The 7,500-nt window shown below is 25.2% G+C and overlaps 1 long non-coding RNA gene across 1 annotated transcript in view; it reads right to left on the bottom strand.

The window, feature by feature from the left end:
- Positions 1–5,920, bottom strand: part of wu:fl22h07 — an 11,668-nt gene extending 5,748 nt beyond the window's left edge. Inside the window, exon 1 of the long non-coding RNA XR_012386054.1 lies at positions 5,677–5,920. This is a non-coding gene — a long non-coding RNA (wu:fl22h07). The remainder of the gene's footprint in view (positions 1–5,676) is intronic.
- Positions 5,921–7,500: the final 1,580 nt, after the last annotated feature.

Here is a 7,500-nt window from a genome sequence, read left to right as displayed (position 1 = left end):
ATTTACATAAATAAATAATATTAAAATAAAACAAATATTACATAACCAAATTACAGGCTCATATAATTACATTTACATACATATTATTACAAGTAAAATAAATATCATTACATAAAACCAAATATAGGCTCATATAATTACATCATTTATTTATTTGTAATTACATAAGCCTATATTTTGCTTATATGTAATAATTATTTTTTATTTTTAATTAAATGAGCCTATATTTTAATTACTGGTCTGTATACTCTGTAGTTGTCTGAGGTAGAATTTGGTTAACAATTACATAAATAAATAATATTAAAATAAATAATAATACTACATATATCCAAAACATAGGTTCATAAAATGTACATACATAAAATTACTTATATTTATATTAACATAATAAAATAAATAATATTAAAATAAAATAAATAATATTACATATAACCAAAATGTAGTCTCATATAATTACGTTTATATAAATAAATAATATAAAAAATAAATAAAATCAATTATATTATTACATATAACATATGCATAAAATGTTTTATTATATGAGCCCACATTTTGCTTACTGGTCTGTATATTCTAGTCTGTACTCGTTTTAGAATTTGGTGAACAAATAAATAAATAATTAAACAAATAAACAAAATTGAAATGAATAATAATATTACAGATAACCAAAACAGGTTTAAAAAAATGTCATAAATAATATTACATATATTTACATAAATAAATAATATAAAAATTAAAAATAATACATATAACCAAAATAAAGTCTCATATAATTAAATTTACATAAATATTATTAAAATTAAATTAAATAACATTACATAAAACCAAAAATAGGCTCCTATAATTACATTATTTATTTATTTGTAATTTTATAAGCCTTTATTTTGCTTATATGTAATAATAATTTATTTATTTTTAATTAAATGAGCCTATATTTTAATTATTGGTCTGTATATTCTGTAGTTGTCTGAGGTAGAATTGGTAAACAATTACATAATTAAATTAATAATATTAAATAATAATACTACATATAACCAAAACATAGGCTCATAAATTTTATATAAATAATATTACATATATCTATATTAACATAAATAAATAATATTAAAATGAAGTAAACAATATTACATTCCGCTGGGTTCATTCCGCTGTGGCATACTCCTGATTAATAAACGGACTAAGCCGAAAAGAAAACTAATGAATAAATAAATGAATTAATAAATAATAATATTACATATAAACAAAATATAGGTTTATGAAATTTACATAATAATATATTATATTTATATTTACATGAATTATTAAACAATACTTAATCAAAATATAAGCTCATATAATTGCATTATAGATTTATTTTGATTATATGAGCCTATGATTTGCTTATATGCAACAGTTATTCTTTTATTTCTAATCATATGAGTCTCTATTTTGCTTACTGGTCTGTATAGTCTAGCCTATGCTTGTCTTAAGTAGAATTTGGTGAACAATTAGATAAATAAATAAAGAATATTAAAATTAAAATAAACATTTTAAAAATACTATTACATATAACCAGAATACAGGCTCAAATAGTTAAAATAAATAAATAAATGATGTTACATAAGCAAAATGTAGGCTCATATAATTACATACATACATAAATAAACAAATAAATAAATAAATAATATAATAAATAAATAAAATTACATATAATCAAATATAGGCTCATATATTTAGAATTGAATAAATAAAAATTGTATAAACAAATAATATAACATAAACGCAAAACATAGGTTTATAAAATTAAAATAAATAATATTACATATAAGCAAAATATGCTCATATAATTAAAATAAAGAAATAAATAATATTAAATAAGCCAAATATAGGCTCATATAATTCAAATAAATGAATAATACATGCAAGCAAAATTTTGGCTCATATTATTAAAATCAATAAATAATATTCCATAAGCAAAATTTAGGCTAATAGATTTACATTTACATACATAAACAAATAAATAAATACAATTATATTAAAATAGATAAAATGACATATAATCAAATATAGGCTCATATATTTACATTTAAATAAATAAAATTTGTATAAACAAATAATATTACAAAAATGAAAAACATAGGTTCATAAAATTAAAATAAATAAAATTACATATTAGCAAAATATGGGCTCATATAATTACAATAAATAAATAATATTACACAACCAAAATATAGGCTTATATAATGAAAATAAATATATAATATTACATACAGTTGAAGTCAGAATTATTAGGCACCCTGAATTATTCGCCCCCGTTTATTTTTTCCCCAATTTCTGTTTAACGGAGAGCAGATTTATTAAACACATTTTTAATCATAATATTGTTAATAACTCATCTCTAATAGCTGATTTATTTTATCTTTGTCATGATGACAGTGAATAATATTAGACTAGATATTCTTCAAGACACTTCTATACAGCTTAAAGTGACATTTAAAGGCTTCACTAGGGTAATTAGTGTAACTAGGCAGGTTAGGGTATTTAGGCAAGTTTTTAAAAAATTTAAACCGCTTTTATTCTATCCAATATAAAACAAATAAGACTTTCTTCAGAAGAAAAAAACATTTCACACATACTGTGAAAAATTCCCAAATCTGTAATAATTCTGACTTCAACTGCATAATCAAAATATAGGTTCATAAAGTTTAAATAAATAAATGAATAATATTACATAGAATCAAAACAAATAAATGAATAATATTACATATAAGCAAAATGCAGGCTCATATAAATAAATAAATAATATTACATATAAGCAAAATATAGGCTCATATAAATAAATGAATAATATTACATATAAGCAAAATATAGGCTCATATAAATAAATAAATAAATAATATTACATATAAGCAAAATATAGGCTCATATAAATAAATGAATAATATTGCATATAAGCAAAATATAGGCTCATATAAATAAATGAATAATATTACATATAAGCAAAATATAGGCTCATATAAATAAATGAATAATATTACATATAAGCAAAATATAGGCTCATATAAATAAATGAATAATATTGCATATAAGCAAAATATAGGCTCATATAAATAAATAAATAAAAATACATATAAGCAAAATATAGGCTCATATAAATAAATGAATAATATTGCATATAAGCAAAATATAGGCTCATATAAATAAATGAATAATATTGCATATAAGCAAAATATAGGCTCATATAAATAAATAAATAATATTACATATAAGCAAAATATAGGCTCATATAAATAAATGAATAATATTACATATAAGCAAAATATAGGCTCATATAAATAAATAAATAAAAATACATATAAGCAAAATATAGGCTCATATAAATAAATGAATAATATTGCATATAAGCAAAATATAGGCTCATATAAATAAATAAATAATATTACATATAAGCAAAATATAGGCTCATATAAATAAATGAATAATATTACATATAAGCAAAATGCAGGCTCATATAAATAAATTTAAAAAAATACATATAAGCAAAATATAGGCTCATATAAATAAATGAATAATATTACATATAAGCAAAATATAGGCTCATATAAATAAATGAATAATAGTACATATAAGCAAAATGCAGGCTCATATAAATAAATAAATAAAAATACATATAAGCAAAATATAGGCTCATATAAATAAATAAATAATATTACATATAAGCAAAATATAGGCTCATATAAATAAATAAATAATATTACATATAAGCAAAATATAGGCTCATATAAATAAATAAATAAAAATACATATAAGCAAAATATAGGCTCATATAAATAAATGAATAATATTGCATATAAGCAAAATATAGGCTCATATAAATAAATAAATAATATTACATATAAGCAAAATATAGGCTCATATAAATAAATGAATAATATTACATATAAGCAAAATATAGGCTCATATAAATAAATGAATAATATTACATATAAGCAAAATGCAGGCTCATATAAATAAATTTAAAAAAATACATATAAGCAAAATATAGGCTCATATAAATAAATGAATAATATTACATATAAGCAAAATATAGGCTCATATAAATAAATGAATAATAGTACATATAAGCAAAATGCAGGCTCATATAAATAAATGAATAATATTACATATAAGCAAAATATAGGCTCATATAAATAAATGAATAATATTGCATATAAGCAAAATATAGGCTCATATAAATAAATAAATAAAAATACATATAAGCAAAATATAGGCTCATATAAATAAATGAATAATATTGCATATAAGCAAAATATAGGCTCATATAAATAAATAAATAATATTACATATAAGCAAAATATAGGCTCATATAAATAAATGAATAATATTACATATAAGCAAAATATAGGCTCATATAAATAAATAAATAAAAATACATATAAGCAAAATATAGGCTCATATAAATAAATGAATAATATTGCATATAAGCAAAATATAGGCTCATATAAATAAATAAATAATATTACATATAAGCAAAATATAGGCTCATATAAATAAATGAATAATATTACATATAAGCAAAATATAGGCTCATATAAATAAATGAATAATATTACATATAAGCAAAATGCAGGCTCATATAAATAAATTTAAAAAAATACATATAAGCAAAATATAGGCTCATATAAATAAATGAATAATATTACATATAAGCAAAATATAGGCTCATATAAATAAATGAATAATAGTACATATAAGCAAAATGCAGGCTCATATAAATAAATAAATAAAAATACATATAAGCAAAATATAGGCTCATATAAATAAATAAATAATAGTACATATAAGCAAAATGCAGGCTCATATAAATAAATAAATAAAAATACATATAAGCAAAATGCAGGCTCATATTAAGGACCACTTAAACGCAAGCACCATCAGGAGACATGCTTCCATATATTAGACAACGTAATGTTTATGCAGTGCCTCTTATCTGTCTTGTGTATCATATATTAATAAGGCAGTAAAGATCACGTGGCAATATTAAGGTAAAGTTGGTTTTATATTCAGATTTTTAGATTTTCTCCTTAATAATAGTTTGAGAAAAGTGTTATTTGCTAGTTCTAAATTGGGAAATCATATTAGCAGCCAATGACTATCAAAATACAACCATGTTTACAGTCAATAAGATAGTGTTGATGTTGTGCAGTCATGCTAATTCTGATTGAATATTCAGATTAGCGTGGTAAACAATATAGAGACAAATGAACGAAAGTGCGAATATAAATCCAACTTTACATTAATCGAGGCAATTTTGTGACAGGTTGAGGTAAAGTTGGTTTTATATTTGTACATTCGTATAATGGCAACTTGTGACACACTCCCTATATTGTTTACCATGATACTTTTTAGCATATTGAGGTAAAGATGCTTTTATTTTCGCACATTCGTTCATTTTTGAACAGTGTTCACTTGTTCATACTCCCTACATTGTTTACCATAGTAGCAGATAGTCACCGGAAGCTGAGTTAGCGTGACTGTTAATTAAAAGCCACTGTGTATTTACGTTACCCCATTCAAGTTTAACGTTTTCACCAAATTGCATCCGTCATATTTGCACGCGCATGTCTCCGTTTGAAGAAATTTATGAATTTTGCTAGTTTAAAAGGCTTTAAGGTGAGAAAAATAAAGTAGGCCAACCTGCACCAGGTGAACCAGACTGGAATCCCGTTGCGCCGATGCGGAACCAATCTTCTCTGTGATTTGGCGTCCACGACACACCGGGTTTCACATTCTCAGCAGCCACATTTGTTTTCAGGAACTCTTTGGCGTCAGGGAAACTCAGCAGGCTCTACATTGCAACCGGCAACACCGCAAAACAAGTCCTTCGAAATATCCCGCTGCTGGCGTCCGCTCCGGTGCAAGCACGCCATTCAACAAACCTGGCCACGCCCCTTCTCAGGTACACTACACTCATCACTTCCGTTTTTTTTCCGTTTGCTTTTTTAAAAAATATAAATATATATTGAGAAAACACAATTATAAAGTAAAGATAGTAGAATATTAGATTAGAGAACCAAACTTAACAGGGGTTAAAAATAAAAACAAAACCGGAAAATAAAAGTTTAAAGCACAATTGTCATATGCACAGCTAATGTTTTTAGCCAATTATGAACTTCCGGTGACAGCTTAATGTGATTATTTAAAATTTTATATGGTTCCTTTTACAGCATCAATGTTGTAATGTAATTAAAATATAATCCGTTAAATAGACATAAGCATCCATTTGGTTGTTAAAGCGTAAAAAGAGACGAAAGACCGCTTAAGGCTTAAGGCTAGCGCAGAAACTGTTATTTTCACTCAATTGAACATACTGGGGTAAAATTAATTTCCATATTTTAAAGACATGGCGGGGGGAAATATAATTTAATGCAGTGCTTCTTGTTTGGTCTGATACCCAATTTATGTCATATCTCAGCCAGGCAGTAAAGAGCGCTGTTTGTAAAGAAATCAGATCTTAAACATGCAGATTTTTTTAATGGGATGACCCAGAAGCCCTGAGGCAAATTTAAAGTCTGTGATCATGTGCATATACCCCATAATAAATGAAATAAAATTAAATAAATACATAAATAAAATCACAATATTTTCCAAGTGGAATAAAGGTATTTAGCTTTACAATTTTGGTAATTTCTCTGAATATTTTTTTTACTTCACAAAAGAAAACAGGTAAAATTGATTATTGTTGCTGTGCTTGCACTTATGAACATACAATTCTGCTAAATTAAAACATGAACTCATAACATAACATCTATTGTCTTTTTTGATTTAAGGCAAAACAATATGTTTAAAGGAAAATGCAATGAAAGTGAGGGGAAAACATGATCAATGAAAAAAAAATGATCCAGAATAAGTGAGTTAAAGCTTTAGGAAAACAATCGGACCATCAAAATAAAGTGACAGATTACGGTACCACTTTATTTTGATGGTCCATTTGAGTATTAGTAGACTGTCTGCTTAGCATTTGCTGACACTGCTCCTTCAACAGACATTTAACTGACTATAAGAAACTTAGCAAATGCATGTCAACTTACACTAACCCCAAACCCACCCTAACAGTCTGAGAGGGGTCTGGCTGCAGACCTGGTGCAGTGCAATCTGAGCAGCATCCAATGCTTTTTAATGCGCTCACCTAACGCTACCCGTCACACTGACGCCACTCACTCCATTCAGTGCATTGCGTCTGACATTGCATCGCTGAGTGATGCAATCTCAGCTTGCATCATAAAGGCTGCATCCAGACACTATTGAACAGTCTGCTTATAATCTAATGAGAGTTAGTTGAAATGTTTTAATGTAACCTTACCTGTTCAACAAATGGACCATCAAAATAAAGTGTGACCCCTGGCTGGGTCAGTTGGTGTTTCTGTGTGGAGTTTGCATGTTCTCCCTGTGTTGGTGTGGGTTTCCTCCGGGTGCTCCGGTTTCCCCCACAGTCCAAACACATGCGCTATAGAGGAACTG

The sequence above is a fragment of the Danio rerio genome, chromosome 10, assembly GCF_049306965.1.
Source record: "Danio rerio strain Tuebingen ecotype United States chromosome 10, GRCz12tu, whole genome shotgun sequence".
Classification (NCBI taxonomy): domain Eukaryota; kingdom Metazoa; phylum Chordata; class Actinopteri; order Cypriniformes; family Danionidae; genus Danio; species Danio rerio.
This window is presented reverse-complemented; position numbering and strand designations above follow the sequence as displayed.